Source organism: Pteropus medius, unplaced genomic scaffold, assembly GCF_902729225.1.
Source record: "Pteropus medius unplaced genomic scaffold, Ma_sr-lr_union100, whole genome shotgun sequence".
Taxonomy (NCBI): Eukaryota; Metazoa; Chordata; class Mammalia; order Chiroptera; family Pteropodidae; genus Pteropus; species Pteropus medius.
The window spans coordinates 58480022-58504397 of NW_024349800.1; the positions used below are offsets into that span (position 1 = coordinate 58480022).

Sequence of the window (24376 nt, forward strand, 5' to 3'; positions counted from 1 at the left end):
GATTCTTTCTGCTCCTCAGGGGCCTCACACATCATCCCTGTGGTTCTGTATCCTAAGGACCTTCTTTTGAAACTGAAGACATGCTTGTAACTTTTGCACCCCAATGTGACATAGTTCGTATTCTTTCCAAATTCCTCTGCTCATCCAAATCTAGTTGTTTTTTTTCCACTCAGTACTTGGGTACGAAGCCTACTTAAATTAATAGGCAAATACATGCCCTTCTCTGATCCATCTAAGGCACTGATTTCTATGCATCATCTAATTAAGTGCTTGACACATAGTAGGTGCTCAATAAATAATAGCTGCAGTGATTTGATTACATATAGCTGCCTCAAATTTAAAAGGCTTTCTTACATAAAGCCTGCATTTTATCCTCTAGCCTTCATTCCTATTTCTAGGCTATACAGAATAAGTTTATTTCCCCCTACTAATAAAGTTGAGGTTCTTAAATTTGACTAAATTTTATAATGACATTTGTTATAGAGGAAATCCAGAAATTCACATATATTGAGTATACCGAGAATTATTTCCTTTCCTCTACCTCCCTCTCTTGCTGTGTGAGGTCAAGGTCAGATTTTCTTCTTTAAAGAGCTACAGGAGCAGGAAATTGTATGATCCCCAAGCAGAAAGAGAGTCTGAGCAAGCCCAGTACTAGACCCTGTAGTTCAGCGCTTCTCCAGCTTTATAGAGATCCAAATCATCCAGACAGTGAACATATGTTCACAGAGCTTAAAATATATGTTAAGTGAGTAAAATACACTCAAACATGCAAAGTACTCAGAAAAGTGCCTAGGCTCTAATTTCTCTATCTTTTTAAGGACTTTGGTTAATGGATAAGTGATTCATAGTCCCTGAACCATTTTTTTTTTTGATCTGGTCTTCCAACCGCAAAGCACACTCCTGCTAAGCAGAGTTGAGCAGAAAACGTTCAGGTGCTCTTAATCAAAGCTTGAAATTAATTTGCCTAAGAAGAAAAATGAGCTTTGGTCCTGAAAGCTGGATTATAAATCCAGGAGTGGGCAGGAGGGATGTTTTTTCATGGACACTGTGTTTTTAAAAACAGTGAATTTGAAGTGAATCATGATAGCGATTGTGACTTTGGAAGAGTGGAGGTACAAAGGCTGACATTGGCATTGGTTACAAGAAGGTAGCAGAAAGAAAGGGGAGAAAACATATGATTTGTGCTGGGAACAAACTGAATTTGATTCCTGGTTTCGCCACTGACTAGTTGTGCAAAACCGGGCAACGGTTTTCTCTTTCTGAACTGCGGTTTTCTTGTGTAAAGCTTGAGAAAGTCATCATTTAACAATTTTTAATTAAATATTTCATATAAAATACTATGTTACAGATACTATAAAGAGTAGAGATTAGGATAAAAATAATCTGATTAGATGATCAACTCAGCTAAGCCATCCAGTTTCAACAGAGGCTGTGGGGAATGTTATTTCCTTGATCTTTCAAATTCTGAAAAATTATAAAGGATTGTATGAACTTAAAATAGTTCTCTCGCAGTGCATCCATTAAATGAGGTACAGGGGGAGATAATTCTAGATCAAATAAAGGACACAGTCACTGTTAGTCTTTAAACAAGGGGGTGACTCTCATGCCTTTGTAGCTTATGTAAGCAAACCGGAACCAGTGGAGTCAGTGTACTCGAATCTGAGAAGCAAACGGAAGAACAAGCAATCGCGAGCAGGCTTCCCCCGCATAAAATAGCCGTTTAAGCTCTAACCAATTAAATAATTGATTTGCTTTGCTTTCGTGTCTTCTCTATAAAAACCTTGGCCCCGGCTCCTGTTGACAAAGCTCTCCTAACCATTTTTGATTTGGCATTGCCTGATTTGAATCGATACATGCTCAAAGAAACTCTTTTTGCTGAGACACAATGAAAGAAAGGCATAGGGAGGACGTGAGATTTTTAAAACTCTGATTAATCGTATTGAAGATATTTAGTGTACCTTTCCAAGACATGATCCCAGCATCATGTCACATGACATGTCCCATCTCCTCACTATGCTGCATAAACAAAGCATGGAATAATGGGCAAAATAATCCTTAATTCTGAAAGCATTCATGTTTGCTTTCTCTCTCTCTCTCACTTGCCTCCTCTGAGTAATCCTTCATTGAATGTAGTTAAATTTACTTTAAGTAAAAGTATATATCACACAACTCTACTCTAGTCATGGCAATGAACACTAGGAATAAAATAATAAATAAACCTAGAATTTTCCTAATGGAGGAAAAAAAAACACAGAAAGAAATAATTAAGATATAGTCATATAAAAAAACACAACATTTAGTCAAAAAAGCAAAGTAGATGCACAGAGGCAGGTGCTTATAGATAAATGACTTCAAAAGAGGAAGTTGTTCTTTAAATTGTAAAGACCAAGTAGAATGTGTCAGTTATATGAGTGAAACAGTAGTTATTCCTTTAGAATATTAGGCACCTCTGGAAGAAATCAAAGATGAGGCTGGAAAGATATTTTGGAAGTAATCTTGAGTGCTAATATGTCTCGTCACACCCGGGAGCCATGGAAACACTTGGGCAGGTATCTGATTAGTAGGGACTCTTTTTTAAAAAAAAATTATTTATTTAAATTAGCTTCAAGTATACAGTACATTGGTTAGACATCTATGTAGTTCATAAAACGATCTTCCCAATTGTTCCCTCCCTCTCCTGGCCCTCCACTTAGCCATCGTATTAATGCTGACTGCATTCCCTATGCCTGCTCCCCATCCCCATGACCATCTATCAACTACTAATTTGTACTTCTTTAACCCTTCACCCCATTCTCCCAGCCCTCCCCCATCTGTCACCAAATTGTCCACTATATTTGTGAGTCTGTTTTTGATTAGTTTGTTCTTTGTGTTCCTTAGATTCCTCATATAAGTGAAATCATATGGTATTTCTCTTTCTCTGTCTGACTTATTTCACTCAGCATAATAACCTCTAGGTCTATCCATGTTGTTGCAAATGGTAGGATTTCATTTTTTTTTAATGACTGAGTAATATTCCATTGTATATATGAACCGTAATTTCTTTATCCAACCACCTGCTGAAGTGGGGACCATAACAGCTCCTTCCCTGGCCTGAGTCTGGAGTGCACTCCCATCCCCAGGTCCGACAGCAGGAAACTGGCTTTGACCTGCTCTGTGTCCATCACTGTCCCTTTGTCATTTGCTGGGCCCCCAGACCACTCACTCTGTCCCAACTTCACCTTTTAGGATTTCTCTGGTTCCTGAAGTGCACAGGGATAGATCAGAGGGAGACAGTAGAAGAAATTCTATGACCCAGAAGTTCTCTGTGGAAAATAGAAAATGGGGTCCTAAGGGAGGCAGCAGCAGGGGGTGTTGACGAAGCGGGTAAATTGGAGAACGTTCAGGAGACTCACCGATAGAAAATCGTAACTAGATGTGGATTGTGAAGACGATGGAACTTCATGACCCGGATGCCTGGGTGAAAACGATGACACTAAAGAAGACAGAGAAATAATATACCTGATTTTTTCCCCCAGTTATTTATTTATCAGCCTTCTCAGGGGAATGGTCTGCATCCGTTTTCCCTTCCTGAGTTCCTGAACCCAGTGAATAGAAAAAAAAAAAAAAATTGTAGCAATATGTTCCAATGGAGCTGGTTCTGTACAGGGCAGGACTCATGAATGGACACAAGTCCCTCTCGCTGTGACATAGCTGACTCTCCTTTCATTTGATAAACTTGGGCAGGTGAGGGGAGGATGCCTGGCAGGCAGACAGACAGACAGACAGCATTCTGACTTTGTCTCCCAACTTAGTCTGGCACTCGCTCACCTGAGAAGCCAGCACTTGGCATGTCACAGCTGCTATTGTCTTTATAATTATGTTTACTGGCGCGCGGGTGGGAGTCATGTGGTCAAGTGGGTGTGACTGCCAAGTGTCCCCTGCCTCAGCCTCCTTACTTGTAAAGTGCTTAGAGCTGTTTCCAGGTGCCCTTGCAAACCAATTATAAATTACTTTCAGTGAGCTAAGGTCAAAGGCATGGAAAGAATAGAAAGTGACAACCCTGAGGATTTATATGGCCTCCCTCCTACAGGGAGACCAGGTACTTCAAATATATGATGTCATTTGTCCTCCTCTGAACACTGCGAAAGGAGGGCTTGCAGAGAAGTCTTCCTTTAACGACCCTGAATTATCCAAAGACAGCATGGTTTCCTTCTCCCATTTTTCTTTAGATTTTTTATTTTTTTTGAGAAAACTGAAGCTGACTGACCTTTCCAAGATGGTTTGTAAGTTTTTCATTTCCCTCCTTCAATTTGAAGGACTTGAGAAAGATGGTGAGAGTGAGTCCACATTGAATGGGGAGCCTTTGATTCGATTCCTTGAGGAAGTGACATGCCGATATCAAAATGTACATTAATTATCAGGCTAAATAAACAAGCAAACTGTGATATGGAGAAGTCTATGATGAGGACATTTCTAAAAAGAAAATTAAATATTGTAGATAAGTAATTATGACTGGAATAAGTTCCCAAGATTGACTTTCATGCATTTGCATTCCATCGCCTGTTATCTGAAACTCTCTAGTGAATGAGAATTCTATTCCATGCTTCTTCAAAGACACGTGGATGTTTTAAGGGAACTGTGGCCCACAGCACATGTCTGACTTGATCAAGGTCACACAGGAAGTTGGTGGGAAGTCTGACCTTATCTCAGGTCCATGAGGCTAGTCAGGACATGGGCGTTCAGGAAAATCACCCGAGGAAAGCAAGCTGAAGACTAGGAAGCGTCATTCAGCAGTGGTAGCCAAGAATTGATAAGACAGAGGTCTTGATGGGGTTGGCATGGTGACCTAGGACTTGCTGTGGTTGTTTAGGTACACGTTCATGATTTTCAAATGAAAAACACTTAGACCAAAGATCAGATGCATGGAACAGGCTTCCCCAGAGATTATAAACCAAAGGTGACATGGTGGAACATAGTTCTCCTTGTAGCTTTGGGTACCGCCTGATGGAGGTCAGAGTGAGGATGTTGGCACGTAGCGTCCCTCCTGCTCTCGGGAGCTCAGTGGCCTCCCCACAGTAGACAGCTATTCTGGAAGCCTAGAGCCCTCGTACAGCAGGTTCTTGAATCCTGTCATTTCAATTAACTTTGTTTCACTAGAACGTTGATGAGCCATAGAACTTTAACTCTTGTTTATATCCACCACCCTGTGGAAAAACTGGTTTCGTTATACTTTGTTTCACTTGTCACAGAACCTATGGACAGCGTTAAGTGAGGACCTACTCTATTTTCAGAGGCGGTCTTGACCTAACAGGCTGATGTATTTTATTTAATAAACTTTCTAATCTATTCGAAATTTTCGTCCTCTTCTTCAGTCACAAATTCAGATAGCAAAATGTGGCATAATATTTACGCCTAGCTACGGATCCTTACATGACTTTAATATCCCCAGAATATTTAAATCCCCTGAAATGCACTTAATTTTCTTTTAAAGGTGAAAATGGTAAAATGCCGTGAGTTTTGTAAAATACTACAAGCAGAAGGAATGCGGAACATCACCTAGGAGGGACCCATCATTGTACAAAAAGGCTCAGCATTCTGTTCCTGCAGGACGAGGGAGGCAAAGCTGAGCATGAGCGACACTATTCTCATGCAGTGCCTTTGTTTGCCTCACTTGTCCCAAGCTTGGGCTTTCCTCGTTTGACAGAGTCAGGGGAAGTAATAAGTAAAAAAGATGCGATTTTAGTTGAGCGACATAGTTTTAGTTACTTTTTAGAACTATCATTCATTTAATCTTTATCCTTAGTGGAAATTGTAATTTTCGCTTTGAAATTGACACTACCAATTATATCTACAGTACTATAGATGTAATTGTTCAGTACTATGATTATTGTCAAGGATGGAGCTGTACTTAGTAATGGGATGCAAAACGTAGAGTGTGAATACAAAGCTTTCCCTGAGGTGAGCTACATTGATTCAGAGCCCTATTGAATGGTGTACTTCCTTTAGAAATAGCAATGAAAATCAAACTGAAATGTGTACAAAAAGTAAATGTACCTAGTTATTTTTGAAATTACACAAAACCTTGATTTAAAAAAGCACACCGATGGTTTAAAAACAATGTTTCTAGAACACACCTCTAGTGAAACAGTTTCAACAGGTAGTAATCTTCGATGAATTTAATTAAACTACAATCTCATAAAGTATAATTCCAGCAGAAATTAAGCCGTGGATGTCAAAATGTTTTCTAAAATAAACTGAACCAATTTGATGGTGGGGAGTCAAAGGGTTTTAGAACTTGATTTTATACAATTAAACTATAAGAAGCTAAGCAATTATCAAGTAAGTGTGTGGGCTGTTGTAAGCACAGTTGGCTTTGGGGTGGGACAAGTCACCTCTGAAACATAATAGAGTTATTTAAAAAAAAAAAGAAAGAAAAAGAGAAAAGCAGACCTGTTAGAAAATAATATATTTCTTAATGAGTCACATGTGAAAAAAGCAAAAAGCACCAACAGAGAAGTTCATGCCTGAAAGTTTTCCTTCTTGAATATGCAGTGTTTAAACTCATGACATTTATTTTTAGGGACGTTCCAAACAGAGCAAAGTTTGGCCTTGTCTTTGTAAGAGGCATTTTTTACTGGTGAACTCATTTGGGGCCACAGAGAGCTGGTAAACCTACCTGCCTGTCTTGTACAGCATGTGGGTGATTCTTTTAACTAAAGGCTTCAAGGTCTGCTAGATGTTGGTGTAGAAGGAACTCCTGCTCTGACATGAGCTTTATGCAATCTGCTAAACAATATGAACATGATCCCCCCACGGGACAAAAGAATATCTGATTCACATCATTAAATCCTCTGAATCAGGGTGTTGGCGAAGCCTTTACCTGAGTCCAGTTGGTGAGCCTTTCTCTGTTCTGGTTTTGATTTTCTTCTGTTGTCATTTGGACTTTGTGGTTGACTGATCTATTTCCGTGTCCTGTGTCAGTCCATTTTGGATTCTGTTTGTGATGTCTGTATGAACTGTAAAAGGCTCAAACTTTAAAATAGGGTTTTCTTGTAATATCTTACTCATATGTGGAACCTTGACAAGCCAAGCTCATAGATACAGATTGTCGAATGATGGTCACGGGGAGCTGGGAGGTAGGAAAGATGGGAGCTTGTTAATCAAAGGGCACAAACTTCCAAAGATAAGACGAATAAGTTCTAGGAATCTAATGTGCAGCCTGATGACTTTAGTGAACATACTGTGTTATATACTTAAGAGTTGAGAGAGTAGATCTTAAATGTTCTAACCATAAAAAAGTAATTACGAAAGATGCTGGATGTGTTAACTAACTTACTGTGATAATAATTTTACAATATATACATATATCAAATCATCATGTTGTATACATTAAGCTTATTCAATGTTTTACCTCAATTATATCTTAGTAAAGCTGGAAGAAAAAGGAATGCAAATAAAACAGAGTTTTCCTCAACTGCATGTTGACTGCTCTGGTTAGTTGATTTTTATCAACCTTTTTTACATTGACGTAAATACAAAAACGACTGGAGGTCTCTCTCTCTATGTAGATGTTCTGTGCTTACTGCAAAGGGTCAGCCTTTCGGTATCATTTTGATGAGAAGAACTTTGTAAAACGTCTTGATTTAGGTGGGAGAAAGTAACTTCTTGGGAAAATTGACGGTCCCTTCCTTTATCCCATAACACATTATAGTAATGGGATTATCTAGGATGTTCCTGGTACTTATAGGTTTTTGATATATAAAACAGGTCCTAAAGTAGAAGTAGTTCAATGAATATTTGCTGAGATAATGAATAATCATCACCTCTTTACGACTAGTGCCAACCATATATATAAGTAAATATTGGACCCTTCTCAATATGAGAAAAGAGATTAGAAGTTAGATAAATTGCTAGAGTTTATAGCCATAGCAAATTGTAGCAATACAATGAAATGTCACCGTTCAAAATATTTTAACCGCTTACTCGTGGTTGCATTATTTAGATGTCCTAATCTCTAGTTTTCCTGAGGTTCAGCTGACACCCGCCAGTTTCCAATATTGATAATGTCAACGAGTTGCTTTTGGAAATCTTTGCACACTTATCTTAAAAGCAATTACCAATACTATGAAAACATCTGTATTTATAGTCCACTTAGTCAAAAGCCAAGTGGATTATACTTATATTCCCAAATACACAAATTTCTTTAGTAATTCCTACATAATTTTTAAATTAATTAATAGCACAATACGTGAGCTCCCGTTAAACACAAAAAAGTGATAATTACACATGAACCTTATTTATTCACTAAAAAATTCCAGGAATATTCTCAGTACAGAGGTACCTGATTTTGATAATTAAAATATATATTATGTATTATTTATATATGATTATTTTATATATTATTCATTGAATATGTATTAAATATGTATTTATCTTTATGTCTTTTTTCCATTTAAAAAATGAGAGGATGCAATTAGAAAAAAAAGCAACTAATCCATTCTGAATTTATGATAAGTAGTGCAATTTTTGCACTTCCAGAAAAATGTTCATGTGAGTGAGTTGCAGATCGGTCTGAATTCTTGAAAAGTCAAAAGCATTTGCTTAACAAAATATGGAGTGTTTGTTTCTTCCGTGACTCTCCTGATGAAAGGATACTCCTGCCCCCACCCCCATCCTCCCGCTGGCTCCCTCCCTGGGCAGGCTTTTTTCTAGTGATAGTGGACCTGCTGTTGACTAGAGCTCTAAATGCAGCCTCTTATTAGCTAATCAATTATTAGAATTGATTGGCAAATAGTGTGCTCTATAACCAGAGGTAGGAAATGAGATGCTATAGATTTCTCTCATTCCTCATTATGTTTGTAAGGTAATTTGGGTTTGATTACTGCCGGAGTGTACAGCTTTGCTCCTTTTCCATTATTTTTTTTCTCCTGACAGCCCGGCCAAGACAGAAGCTTCCCATTCTCTCCTCTTGATACTGACACGGTGATTCTGACTTGAGCCCGATCTTCCTCTAAAAACTCTTATTCGTTTTTGAGTTTCTCTTGCTTCCCTTCTCCTATCGCAAAGAAGTCTTACTGTAGAAGTTGACTTTTCAGCTGAGTCTTAAATGATGGGTAGGAGATGACCAGGGAAAGGGGTGGAGGAAGCGGGACTGGGCTACACTGTGACTTCTGTGGGCCCCAGACAATTTTGACTCCACAGGCTCTTTCTTCCATCAAATCAATCACTCATTCTCCCTGCCTCCTCTCTCTTACGTACAGAGTGATGTATAGATCTGCGACGGTATAAAAATGAATGTGATCCAGGTTGCATTACTTGAAATCTCTTTTCTCATTTAAAAAAAAAATGCAAACATTTTCATAGGTCCCTAAATGCACTTGGACTCCAACACTCTGTGGCTACTGTGTGTCAGGGGTAGGTCTGCTCTGAGTGAGAAGAAGCATGAGGTCATAAAGAAATACAGCAGAAGGGCAGAGTAGGTGAGAAGGAGCGGGGAACGAAAATTATTTCTTGGGAGCACATGGTAAACAGGCCATGAACACCTTGCTAAGGGGATTGGCATACACCAAAGCGCTAGTATGTGGCCGCAAATGAGATATTGACATTCAACAAACATTTGATGAGGTTCTTAGTGCCAAGTCCTATACAAGGAACCTATATAAATGGTTTGATTTAGTCTTTATACTGTCTCCGCGATCACTGATGCTTTACTTATGGGTGAAATAATGGAACAGGAAAGAGGGTTCTGGCTCAGGTGTTGAGGAATGAGGCCCAAGATCTGAATTTTAATAAGCACTTGAGATTGTTCCGAAGTAGGCGGTCCATGGGACACACTTAGGAAAACACTGAATTTTTTTTCCATGGCTCAAAAATACCTGTGTGTGATGTGGTGATATCAGTCGCGTCTCTGAATACTGATTCCCTTGTTGATAGAATGAGGGATGCCAAGAGGATCACATAAAATAAGGTAGATTAAAAAACACCGCGAATTATACAACGCTGAAAGAACTTTGTCATTCTCTTGGCTTCGAGCCTTTTGTGGAATAGATGTGAAACCAAAAAATATATTGTTATAAATATAACAATAAATATAAATATGTGTTTATAACTAAATATATACATTTATATGTGGTACAAATTATTAGCAGTAACCTTCTCTCTCTCTCCCCTTCCCCGTCTCTTCAAGAGAAAAATCTTCCTTACATTTGTGGAAGTCTTGGACCAGGCACCTGGAATATCATCCCATGCCTATTTTAAGAGATATTGCTTGATCTGACATAAAAAGGCCTTTGACTAAGTAAGGGATTACATGGTTTTTGGTATTTAGTTTGTAAACTGTTTCCCATTTTAGCTCTGTGAGCCCAAAGCAGTTGCAAATAATTAACCAATATAGAAGAATAGCAATATTTTAGCAGCTCGATATTCTTTTCTTTTGAGAAAAATGCACATACACAGAAGGGCCCTCAGATAACATTTATAAGATTTGCATAAGGATGTCTGAGCTCTGTCATCAGAAGAATACGATTAGAAGGTGTGACTCCCTATTTCTATGGGGAGAATTTTGAAACACTGTCCTCTTGGCCATTGTCCCAGAGAAATTTCAGAACTGTTTCTTGAGATCAGGACCGGATGCAAGACCATTATAAATGCACATGTTTTGTTGTATTTGAAAGAGAGAACTGGTTAATCCTCCCCCAGGGACCTACTCACAGTCCGTTAAATTTTTAAAGAACGTTTCATGGGGCTTTCGAGCTCGCTGCACTCAAAGGGACCTTTATGAAAGCTGCTTATGCTTTGAATTGACAATGAGGAGGTCTTCAGCCCAGCATTTTAAAACTCTGTCCCCAAGTGGAAGAAGAATAAGCTCTGATTTCAAGGTTTCGGTGTTTTATTCAAATAGTGCCTTTCCTTACACAAACTTAGGCAGCGTCATCGCACTGCGTGTTGTTTCCATCTGTATCTTTCCAAACGTTTTCAAGAGTTTATTTCCAGGTCGCTTTCACAATCCTGCAGAAAGGGAGGTGTGGCCGTTGACATGGCTAGGGAAGCTGAGGCCCTCCAGAGAAGGCGCCCTTTGCTTTGATGTCATAGGGTGATGTCACTAGCTGGGACTGAAAGCTGGTTGTCTAGATCCTCGTAGCTATGGTTGGGGACACGGTTGCAGTGGGAGCAAGCAGACCTTAGGAGCAGATGCGGGGCCAAGGCCCAGCCAGGACTTCAACACTTCCTGTCCCTCGCTCCCTGTCTCTGCAGGAGGCCGGACGCCAGTTCTCTGCTTTCGCATTGGTGACAGCTCAGCCTTGGGGCTTCTCCCTGTGGGTCAGTAAGGCTGATCCAGGCCCTCTATCCTTGGCCTTGAGTGGGCTCCAACTCACAGGCCGACACGGAGAGGACAAGCTCAGGGGCACAGACTGTCGGCTTCGGCTTCGTCTCACCAGGAGCTCCAGTTCTGTCACTCCACAGGGCCCAGGGAGTGCCCAGACTCCTGCTCTTCTCCCCCAGGGGCTTTGCCACCTCTGACCCTCCCAGGAAGAGCTGGCAGGTTGCCAAACTATAACCATTTAAAACTGTGCCCATTTAAAAATCTCCCCCCGGAAGTTCCCCTTCTCCCAGAGGGAGAAATGGGCCCAGGAATGTTAATGCATTTTTGCTTTTCAAAAAATAATAGTTTTGTTTCATTCAAACAACAGAGAAACTTGAAAAGTTTGTCATTTTGGTCACAATGTTTGAAAGGTATATTAGATATGGTTTTAGCTCTGGGCAGGAAAACATGTTTTGACAGTTCAGAACTGAGTCAAACCTGCATTCTGGCACTTCACTGAGCCTCTAGTTGAAAAGATGATTTCAGTGGCAAAATATGGAAATATCTTGTCTTTTTTCCCCTCCTCATTTTTGCTCTTACAAAACGAAAAGCTGCAACTGTGGGGTTTTATAATAAATAATTAACCTCAAATTACTCAGAAATGTTGTCATATTCCAAATATAGATAGATGCATTAAACAGATCTAGCGATACGTTCAAGGGTAAGTGTTGAATTTTAATTCATCATAGGGTGAAAGTGGATCTTATTGACTGTTAATCTTAAGGAAAAGTGTGCTCATATGAAGGACGCGAGATGTGGAATGAAGACAAGCCTTTCAGTTCTGGCCTTGCCTTTCCCTAGTCCTGTCCCTCTGGGCAAACGCATTTACACTTCCAGGGTCTCGGGGACCTGAACTGGCAATGTGAACCTCCATTTTGAAGTCTAGGAAAATTTAATAACATAGTATATATGGGTTTCATGCACTGTAAAAGATGATAAAAACATTTACCTTTGCCCCTTCCAAAAGCAGAAACATTCTGTGGCGTAAAAATCTGTATGTTGAGTTTGGTACTTTTCTAATCCTCAATGAATCGGGCCAAAGGTTTATGGAGAAAATAACATATCATGCTATTTTAATTTTTTATTAGTTAATTATTGAATCAGACAATTCGATATGTCAACCTACAGGGTTGTTATTAACCACCCGTATTATGAACTCAAAGAGCATTAGAAGCCGAGGGATCTGGCAGATATCTCAGCCCTAAGCCCCGTTTTTGAATGTGGAAACTGAGGCCTAGAAAGGTTGAGCAACTTGCCTCGAGTCGCCAGCTTGCTGGATGGATAAGCCTGGCACCGATGGTCCTGCCCTGCTTTGCTGCCTCACAGCTCACTAGACCTGTGTCCACTCCGGTCTGGAATGGGGAAGGGGACAGCAGAGATGGCTGCGAGTTTAAGACTGCCAGACCGCACTTCCCCGGGCTGGACCTGAGGCCCGCCCTTCCCGTCTCCTGGCCTTACTAGCCTGTCTTTCATCCTTACCCTCTCTTATGGTTTTTTCTGGAAGGGGGCTTTGTACCCTGGAAAGAACAAGTCTGCCCCACCCAGCTGCTGACGTGAGGACAAGTCTTTTGAACTAGTCACTTATCTAAAACCTGGACCCCTCACCCGTGGTTTTTCATAATGCTAATTGCGATGATTTATCTAAAGCAGACAGAATAATGTCCCATCATGGAACATTCATTCCAACGTTTGATATTTGACTTAAGATTTTCAACTTCCTCTAACGCTTCTTCGAAGGAATGACTTGCTCTTAAAATAAGAGAGGCTTCTGCTTGCTTGTTTTCTGTTTTGTTTTTGTTCCTGAAAGTGAAAATGTTAAATAGTCTCAGAGTCAATAGAGGGAAGGACCTTAAGAGTTATCTTCTTAAATTCTTCATCCCCTGCTGGTCCCTGGCCCTTCTCACAAGAGTCAGTGGGGCGGGCAGGTGGCTCCTGGCTGGCCTGTGCAAACTGTCCCCCGATTGATTGTGGCAGTCAGAAAGAGCTTCTGACTGTCTGCTCATGGTTGAGAGGAACTTTCCATTGACCTCTGTGGCACTTGGCTGAAGGTGAGTGCCATAAGTGCTTGTTGACAGCCCTTTGATAATTGTATTGTAGAGACAAGGTCATAATTGTATCGAAGGTCCCTGAAAGAGATTTTCTGAAAGTTCTGAAAGGTGCCCCCAAAACATCCTGATTTTATGGCTAATGAGTTCTGTGCTGTTCAGTGTTTCTTTGAAATAACTGACAGCCTTCAGAAGCGTCTGCCTCTCTCCATTCCAGTGCTGACGGAAGGAGAGGAAGCGTCTTAGAGCCAGACACAGCTGCTAATGTAATGTGATTTTGTTCTTTCTCTTTGAGAGGAGAGAACTGCTGTGAAAAGCAGGCCTGGCATTTGGAGAGTTTGACTTTTAACTCTGATTTTTGTCGGTGAGCATATTATTTGATTTGTTTGAGGTTAATTTTCATTGCCTCTCAAATGGGAGTAATTATACGATTTAGGCAAATAGGCAATATATGGGCCTCAGAGACAAATGGACCTGGATTCAAATCCTGCCCACAACTCACAGATCTGGCGTTTTGGAGCAGGTCGCTCGAACTTCCTGAGTCATCGTTTATCCATGAAGGCATCTCATGGTATTGTTTGGGAAGGTCATGTAAGTCGAATTGCTAGCACTCAATAAATGCATCAGTTACCATCACTCTTTCCCTCTGTTGTATAGAGCTATAACAGGTTGATAAAGTAAGATATGGTGAGAATATAGCACAAAACAGTAAGTAGAGGGTAGCATTTTGATGATACTATCTTTTCAGAAGGCAGGAAAAACAAAGATCCTATTCTTAGTGTAACCAGATGCTTCACCAAAGGGTTGGCCTGGAGGTGAGGGGCATTTATTTTTCTTTCTTTAGCAATGGAAACACTATACTTCTTGGTATGAGCCAGAACAGAAAATCACCCTGAAATTCTTAAGGATATGTCTTAAAATGGCGAATCATCTTGGTGTTGTTGAGTGTAGGCTCCCTTATGATGCTGGCTGGGGAATGAATATCTTTCATTGTCCAACATAAGGTTTAATAAGACTCCTTGTTTTTTAAAAAATCAACAAAAAGATGCCCCAATGTTATGGGGAGTCAATAATGAGAAGAGCAGGAGGCGTGGTAATCCAGATCTTTGATTTGAGGCATCTGGGCTGCGTTCATTCCGGACACGTTTGCTAAGATTGCTCAGGGCTGTCAAATTGGGTCCCGCATTCAGAAAAGCAAAGCATCCTTTCACAATGAACCTGGGGCTCAACAAACAGAAGCTTCATTGTTACATTGGGTAAACACCACTAGTCAGGTCGTATAGGGTAAAATTCCATAAAGATACGGTGTGATTACAGGGATCTATGGCAATAACAGACCAGCTGGTGTCCAGTTTGTTCCATGTTGGGCATTTGAAGAAGATTTAGCTCTTTGGGTCAAGCACGATGCTAGGGTTCTTGGACAATTAAAAGGATAAGGGACAAGTATCAATATTTAGAGATTATTTGACTAGTGGCTAATAATGAATTGGGGTTCCAGTGGTTTATAGGAAAAAATAAAAGTATCATGACTGTATTTGCTTCCTCAGTTAACAGAGACTCTACTCTTGGTTACATTAGACACTGTCCTTCATATGCCCGTTTTCACAACCTGCCTCATTTCCAGTGTCCTTCTCACATTCCATCCAAACTTTGCAAATTGCACACTGCCTCGCATGTGGACAGATACTTCAAGCAGTGGTAAGAGATCCTGCACATACATCACGTCCCTACAGAGCAGTGGTGGGAGGGCTCTGAGAGAGGCATGTTTACTTTGAAGATCGTGCATGAGAGATACTGCTAGTACAAAGAGGGGAAACGAGGATGTGATTCCATAGTGTAGTGGTTAGCACATCTGCTTTACATGCAGAAGGTCCTGGGTTTGTGTCCCAGTGAAACCATAGTCCATGGTCTGTGGCCATGCCACCCTGAACAAGCCTGATGTCTGATCTCGGAAGCTAAGCGGGGTCGGGATTGGTTAGTACTTGGATGGGAGACCACCTAGGAAGACCAGGTGCTGTAGGTATAAATAATAATAATTAATAATAATAATAATAATAATAATAATAAAAAGAAGGAAAATGAAAACAAGAGCAAACTCATTTCTAGTGACATTGATCATATCTCCAGTTGGGTGTCCTGAGCACAATTTTCTAAGGAATAATGTGTCTGTTATACAAACAAATTACAAAAAAAAAAACCAAACAAAAAAACACATCCCTTTCATTATAATTTAGACTTTGTGTGTAATTGTGATACTTTACTTAAACTTTTTAAAAATTACATAAAACTTTTCAATGTAACCTGAAATCGAGAATACTCACTTCACTTCCTTATAATTGCATTTGAGTAATTCAATTGTGAGTTACTTTACTTAATATTTGAACTCGTAAATAGAGAAACATTTTCACATTCAGCAAAAATGGCTTTTCTATCAATTTTGGGGTAATTGGTTGCTTGGTTGGTGAGGAGTAAATTGCTCCAAACCATTAAAGTAAGTCTTTAAAGTAGTAGAGCTTTGTTTGTCAGTCCTCTGAAAGAAACACACACACACGCACACACACGCTCGCACGCACCCACGCACCCACGCACGCACGTGTGCTCACAAGAGAGAAATAGTTGGAGAATGGACAAGAAGTGAAAGATTTTTTCCAGTAAAGATGCTTTGGATTTAGGCGTGAGATACATACTGATCTGACCAAATAACTATTTCGAATTAGAACATAAACAAGAATTTTACTTTTTTAACTACACTGTTTTGTCTCTTGCATGTCATAACTGAGCTATCTAAAACACAGACTTTATTTTTTAGAATGGTTTTAAGTTCACAGCAAAACTGAGCGGAAGGTACAGAGATTTCCCATATACCTTCTGTCCCTCCCCAAGCACATCTTTCCCCATTATCAACGTCTCACACTAGTGTAGTGTGTTTGCTATAACTGATGAATCTACATGACACGACAGAATCATCCAAATTCCATAGTTGACATTAGGGTCACTCTTGGTTCTGTTCATTCCATGGGTTTAGATAAATATATAATGGCATTTTTCACCAGTATAATGTCATACAATGTAGTTTCACTGCCCTTTGTTCCTTCGTTCCATCTGTACATCCTCTGTCCCCCCTAGCTTTCTGACAATCACTGATCTTTTTACTGTTGTATGTTTTTCTTTTCTAGCATGTCAGATAGTTGGAATCACTAAGTACGTAGCCTTTTCACATTGGCTCCTTTCACTTAGTTATATGTATTTACGTTTCCTCCATGTCTTTTCATGGCTTGATACCTCATTTCTTTTTAGTATTGAATACTACGCGACGTCCGGATGTTTGTTTATCCATTTCACTACTGAAAGGCATCTTGGTTGCTTCCGAGTTTTGGCAATTGTAAATAAAACTGCTATAAACATAAGTGTGCAGGTTTTGCGTGGACTTAAGTTTTCGATACATTTGGATAAATACCAAAAAGTGCAATTGCTGGATCTTATGGTAAGCGAGTGTTTAGTGTTGTAAGAAATCGCAAAACTGTTTTCCTAAGTGGCTGTGCCATTTTGCATTTCCACCAGCCAATGAAAGAGGTCTTGCTGCTTCACATCCTTGCCAGCATTTGGTGTTTTCAGCGTTCCAGATTTTGGCCATTCTCATAGGTGTGTAGTCATATTTCGTTTTAATTTGCATTTCCCTGATGACATGATGTAGGCATCTTTTAATATGCTTATGTGTATATCTTCTTTGTTGAGCTGTCTGTTTAGGTCATTGATCCAATTTTTAATTGGGTTGTTTGCTTTCTTGTTGAGTTTTAAGAGTTCTTCGTATATTTTAGATAAGTCTTTTGCTAGATATGTTATTTGCAAATGTTTTCTCCCACTCTTTGTGGCTTGGCTTCTCATTCTTTTGGCTGTCTTTTCCATAGCAGAAAATTTTAATTTCAATAGAATCCAACTTATCAATTATCATTTTCATGGAATATGCCTTTTGTGTTGTATCTAAAGAGTCATCTCCATATCCAAAGCCATCTGGGTTTTCTCCTATGTTATCTTCAAGGAGTTTCATAGTTTTTCATTTTATGTTTAGGCCTGTGATACATTTTGAGTAAATTTTTATGAAAGGTATAAAGGCTATGTCTACGTTCTTTTTTTTTTGCCTATGGATATCAGTCTCTTCCAGCACCATTTATTGAAAAGATTATCTTTGCTCTATGGCATTGCCTTTGCTCCTTTGTCAAAGATCAGTCGACTCTATCGATGTCTACCTATTTCTGTGCTCTCTATTCTGTTTTATTCATTTCTTTTTCTTTCTTTCTTTTCCTTTACCACACCCTCTTGGTTACTGGACACATCCCCTCCTCTGAGACAATTTCCCACTCTTCTCTCCTCTTTCAATCTTCCATTGGACACTGTGAAACCTCTGGACTGTTATCTGTTAACGTTCTTATACTCTGAACCTCATTTTCTGAATATTCTTTTAACTACTTTGACTTACATAAAATAAGGCTGTCTCATGAGGACACCACTTTCCTTTCTGTCCTTTCTAAATTAAATCGGTGTGGATTTTGTTTTCCCCCTCTCGTCTTAGGGTCAGGAGTTTGGTTAGGTGTCCGCTTGTTCCTCACTGCCATTTTCAGATCATTTACACTCTTTCTTCCACTGGGGAGTATGGATAGATGGACAGAAGTCCTGCTCTTTTGAGCTTCTATCATTGAACTAGGACCTCTCTTCTCTTCTGGTCATTCTCTTCTATGAATCACTTATTTTTCTTCATTTCTTTTTGCCTCTAGGACTGTAATATTTACCTCTATCTCAATTCCTGTCGTCAGGGATTTCAACATCTACATGAATAAATCATCCAACTTTCTCTGTGTTCTTTGGTTCTTTTTCTCTTCAACTCCAGGAACTTTATTTTTAACCCTGTCATGGTTTATGATCGAGAATTTATTATTACCTAACACTAGATAACCCCTGACATTACAAGAGTAGAACATCCTAATTTCCATCCATAATCACCTATTTTTCTTGCTTTGTGTAAGAATCTCCATTTCTCCTTTTGCTTTTATTTATTTATTTACTTATTTATTTATTTAGCCACATGAAGGTTTCCAAATCATGGCCCCATCACTTTCTCTTTGGTAAAGAATCCCTCACTTTTCAGCTGTTGGAACATGAATTACTTGATGTCATCATTATTACGATTACTACTTTTTTTGAAAATACTGTCACTTCCTTTGTCTTTATCTTCTCTTTTACTCACTCTAGATGGAAATTGTGATTCACATTCTGGGCATCTGCACCCGAGCAGCTGACTCTGGCTGAAGGAGATCACACAAGTTTAGTTTTCCTTACAAGATCGCTAAGCTGAAAGGAGAAATGCCTAGGAATCCTTCCACGTGTCTCTAATATTTCTTTTGATTATGATCTAAGATGACTATCTCAAAGCTAATTCTCTCCTCAAGCCATCTCTTTGTCATTCTCAGTTGATGACTCAGCTTCATATTTCAAACTGAAAATTGAAGTCACCAGATACGAATTGCTTTATCTTTTTTGGCATGGGAGTTCTCTTAATATATACTGTGTGACAGCTGGTATTCATCTCTCAGGTGTATATGTCTAGGATCATAAATTTTAAAACTAAGAACATGCCTCCCTTCATAACTTCCAAGCTGCTTATGTGTTTTATTCAACATCCTTTAGAGACAAGTTTCTGAGAAAGGGAAATAAAGTTCAACTTCCATTGTACCGATGGTTGATACAGGTGTTTCATCCTCCCTGTTCAGAAACCTTTACTAGAGAAACAGATTTGAAGAGAGAATTATGACACCACAAGAAGACAAAAAGCGCCTGCGTGCAGGTATATAGATCTTGACCTTTGAGGTATGATGCAGCTTGAGGTCAGCACTACCTGGTCATGAGCTTTCTTCTCTAGCACCTGCAATGCATTTTACATCAACCCAGCACCTTTGCAGACTCGCTTCTTCTACTCAGACTGGCCCTAATAATAACAACAGCAGAAATGGGATTCTGGCCTCCACCGATGTTTAGAAGGCACTATATGAATGCCGCAAATCTATCAGGAGAAACAGCCACTCAGATTGGAGAAGACACTAACATTCTTCAAACCTACGTTAAACTTTTGCATAATCTTTTCCTTCTATTTTCAATGGAGTAAGCATTTCTCTACCTTCCATGACTTCACAGTTATGTTAGATTTCTTTCCTCTTGCTTTTCAACGACCTCCGTCTTTGGCTAAGTCACTCTCTCTACTGCATCATTCAGCTTAACTTCTCTAGTAAATTCTTTCCAGTGTCTTAGGAGCATTCTTTAGCTTCTTCCACTTGAAGAAAAAAAAATCCCTTGACTCTGTAGCTCTCAAAAGTTTATTCCATTCACTGCCCCATACCTTGCTTCCCTGTTAATAAGCAGTCTTTTCAGGAGCCATTCTATCCATCTTTCTCCCGTTTTTTACTATAGTGATCACTGAGTGCTGTGTGTATATGTGTTTTAATTTCAAAAAGATAAAAAAATTCAGAAACATGAGATACTGATATACCCAACATCCAGAATTCATAAAAATATTTTATTATTTAAGCTCCAATCATACAATACTTTGGGAAGAAACTTTTTCTTTGTTACTCAATTGCGTTACTAAGTAAACTTCTATCTTGATTGAGTGTGTCCTTCCATGCCACTTCGGAGGTGTGCTTTTCTTGTTCCTAATTTGCCTTAATGCCATCATGTTGTATATGTCACTACATAATTAATTATTTGATTCAACATTTTTTTGTGAAGATAAACAAAGATCTGGTTTGTTTTAGTTTTATAGTACTTTTTTTATGAACGTGCCATATTACTTGGACCTTTATGTTGTTTTCTGGTACATGTATCGTTATTTTAATCTAAAATCTTTAAATTAATTTTAGGATTTATTGGGGGTATATCTGACAAGTAAAGTTTTATACATTTGAAGTAGTATACGCAGCGATGACAGTATAGGTATACTTATAAAATGATTACTGCAATCAGATTAACACGTCTATCACCTCACATAATTTGTTTGTTCGTTTTTTGTTGTGGTGAGAACACTTAAGTTCTACTATCTTGGTGAGTTTTTCTATAGTGTGAACCAAAGAGCAGCTCTGTTAATTTGGAAGTCGAGACTGCCACCTGGCCATCTTGGACTGCAGATATTAGCAAACCAGTAGATCAAGAAGTGACTAGGAATGATTAATTTTGTTTGCCAAGGAAGGATTGATTTTTTTTGTTGTTGTTCTCTAATTAGGGCAAGAGGGACTTAATTGGAAACCGGAACATTCCTTGGCATGCCTCTTAGTACTCCATATGTAATGGTAAATTAATGAAAAATTACAATAATCCAAAATTCAGGGAAAGAACTCAGATTAGATAAGGAGCTGAGTGAGGGCAAAGAGTACACGGATTGATGTTGGAAGGAGGAAGTTACAGATATCAACTAAGATTTCATGACCAGTTACAATAAAGAGAACTGTAGCATCTTTCTTGTTTGTCGTATATGTATGTATAATATATAGTGGTATATACTCACTTATATGTAAATGTGTACACATTTGTAATATTAATCACTTTCCTCTCATTTTTCTTCCTTATTGTGTTTTATTAAGATTTTGGGGATGATTTACTCCACAAGTTTATCTTTAGATTGCAGAATATTCAAGTAAGACTTTGAATTTGAGGATAAAATAACATTGCCTAGAGGTGGATATTCTGATTATTGCTCAGACTGGAATTCAATGACTGTAGGTATTTTCTGTCTCCCCTTTATGGGAGGAGGGGGAGGGCATATTTGTTTTCTCGAAGGATAGTTTTTTGGAAAAATTATAAAGTAGTTATGGATATTACATGGAAGTTCGAGTTTGTGTATAAGGTATGTACGGAAAATGAGTAGGCTCTCAGCCTTGTCTGCCTTATACATATACTGCAAGAATGATCTTAAAATACAAATTCCATCTCTTCTATGCAAAACATCTCTCATCAATAACTTTTCATCGTTCTTGAATAAATCTAAATTCCTGATGAAGGGACTACAGGGCTCTGCATAATCTTATCCTCAGTACCCTGCTCATTCATACCTCCAATCTTACCAGCCCTTCAGTCCCCAACATGCCCACTTATGTATTACTCTTTTTTTCATTTTATTTTATTTACTAACGGTCATATATAAAGCCATCACACATGAATTCCCCCATGTGCAGTGGAATGTACCTTCCAGTGCTAGCACATAGTAGGCTCTCACATAATCTTTACTGCTTTGTATAGTTTTCTTCTTTTCTCTCTAAAAATTCTGAGAATTTAAATCACAAGAAGTCAGAATTCAATGACACAAACCTCTTTCGCATTCTCATTCTCAAATTCCTGCCTACATGTCACTTCCTCTGATAATATTTCCCAGAGAAGCTTATTCAGAATAGTGTCCTCTCCTTACAATTAGTCTCTGTGACATTTGTTACTATTATTATATCAGATACAATTTATTAGTTTGTGAATTTAGCTCTTCAAAATAAACTCAATGAAATTAGAGGTCACATCTTCCCTGTTTATCATCGTATCTCAGATCTTAGCACAGATAATTGCATAAATGTTTACCCAAATTTTATTAGTCTTATTTTCTAGTATCTAGAAAATGCAACAAGAAGTGATTGCAGTTAAAATCCAGTTTATTTTAGACAGAAATTCCTTTTTTTATTTTTCATCTTAAATGTAATGACTTTCGAGAAGGGAATTGTATAAGAGAGTACTTCTTCCACCACCTATCCTAAAAGATTATTGTACATTTTATTATTTGCTAGATGTTCATCCCTCAGAGGTTGTTCACGAATAAATCCAACTCATCCTTCAAGGCTCAGTAGGAATCCTCAAATATCTTGTCCAAAGAAACTCTTATCCCTCTTTGAGCTTGCAGCCTCCAGAGTGCTTGCTATTTTAGTGGGTACCTGGCTTATGACGTCCTGGATAGTTGTCTAGATTCCAAAGTGTGAGCTCTACAGTAGCTTTGCCATAGTTTCATTAACCATTTTTATATTCGGTTGCTAGCAAATAGTTCGTGAGTATAAATATTAAGAATAGGCTGTGATGAAAATCTTTGAACATGCAGCTTTTTAAAATTTTCAGATTCTTACACAGTGGTGGAATTACTCGGTCAAAGCAGGCCACATCTTATCTGATGCACTGGCTGACTCTAGAAACTTTATCGACCTTAACACTGGCCTTTTAACAATGATTCAACTCCATTTTTTGATACCTGGTACTCTCCATTTGCAAAGGACTTCAGTGTTATGGGGGCCGTGTTTTGCTTCAAAAAGATAACCCCGTTAAACCTCATGAAGATAGGTGGAACATTAATCTTCCATTTCTTCCTCCGTGGAGCCTTGCTTGCCAGAGCCGGTTGAAGTGGTCTTTCCTGCCCTAATCTAAGGGTACTCTTTTCAGTAGTTAGAGTGTCCAAAAGCCATTCTATATGCCAGGAAAAGGAAACATTTTTCTCATTTCTGCTCCCTCTTAGGTCCCCTCCCTCCTGAATATAACTTGGGACAAAGAATGCTAATGTATACCTTGTTTTTCTCTCAACATAGACCACCCTGTCGATTTAATAAAATGATTATCTTTCCAGATAATATACAATCTCCTACCTTTTCTATCATCCTAGGACCAAAAATGGCAATTTTCCCCAAGTAGCTTTAGTGAACTTCTGATTCTGGCACTTAGTAGCTATGCAACTCATTGTCAATTTCACATAACTTGCACTAGAATAATACATACAGGGTTATAATAGTAATACCGGTTCTCATTATTGTTCACCCTATTTGCCAGGCTCTGCAGTAAATAATTTTCATAGTCTCAAAGGCATAAAAGGGCCATATCGTGTAGCGATTTTAATATGTAGGTAATAAAATGTATGTTGTATCCGTTTATCGAATGATCCGGACTTGGCGAAATGAGAGATGGAACCAACTTCGTTTTCTTCCTGCTGCAGCCTTTCAGTTGGGTTTTGTCATCTCTCTCTCACCCTCTCCAGCTAGACTTCAATTTCTTATCCAGTTTAAAACTTCGATTTCTTATTCAGCCTAAAGCTTCCATCTCACCCCTACCACACCCCCACTGGCAGCTCAGATTTGCATGCCCTCAGTTTGGGGGAGGGCTGTGGTCAGCTTTGGCGTGTTTTTCACACTTCATTCCTCTGTACTCATATCCATCTTATCCAATTTTAAAGAGGGTGAAGATCATCTAGTATCTTACTTTACTAGAGCAGTCTTAATTAGGCATTGATGCCCCCTGGGTGTCACAGGTGCACGAATGCCAGCTACTGGGTATTTCTTTCGTGGGCACTCTCATGGTTCCTTGGAGAGCCTGCTTTAGCTTTTCCAGTGAGACAGTGCATGGTACCTGTGATGGGATCTGCAGATGGTTGCCTCTTGCCACCTTTCCTTCCTCTGCTTCTTCCCTAGTGTTACGATTCCAGCTCCGGTCTGCTAGGACCGTTCGCTCCTGCCAGAAAGAGCACTTGGGTATTTTTTTCCATATGACAACAGCCTGGCTTCCTCTAGCTGGTCCACCTGGCTCGCATAATAACTCACAAATCCATTTCCAGTTGCGAGATGAAGTATAGGGCTCCCACTCTAGTTAAGTCTCCTCACCCTACTGTCGGGGCGGTTCTGGCCAGCACCTCATCTTCATACTCTTCCAGATAAGAATATGCACCGGCCCCCAACATATGTCTCCTGAGATACTGCTCTGGTCCTTCAGGAATGGTGGGTCTATGATTTTTGCCCAAAGTAGGCAGTGGAGAGCTGATATTAGTGGCATTAGATGCTGAACTGGAGAGTGGATGCAAGCATGGGCTTGCAGCCAAGAGACCTGAGTTTAAGTCAGCCTTCCGCTTTTAGATTTTGTGACTTCAGGAATATTATTTAATAATCCATGTCTCAGTTTTCTCAACAGTATATAATGTTGTGCAGATTAAAAAGAAAAA

The 24376-nt window shown here is 39.2% G+C and overlaps 1 pseudogene; it reads left to right on the forward strand.

Moving 5' to 3' along the window:
• The first annotated feature begins 15293 nt into the window (after positions 1–15293).
• On the forward strand, positions 15294–15409 carry LOC120622661 (uncharacterized; annotated as a pseudogene).
• Positions 15410–24376: the final 8967 nt, after the last annotated feature.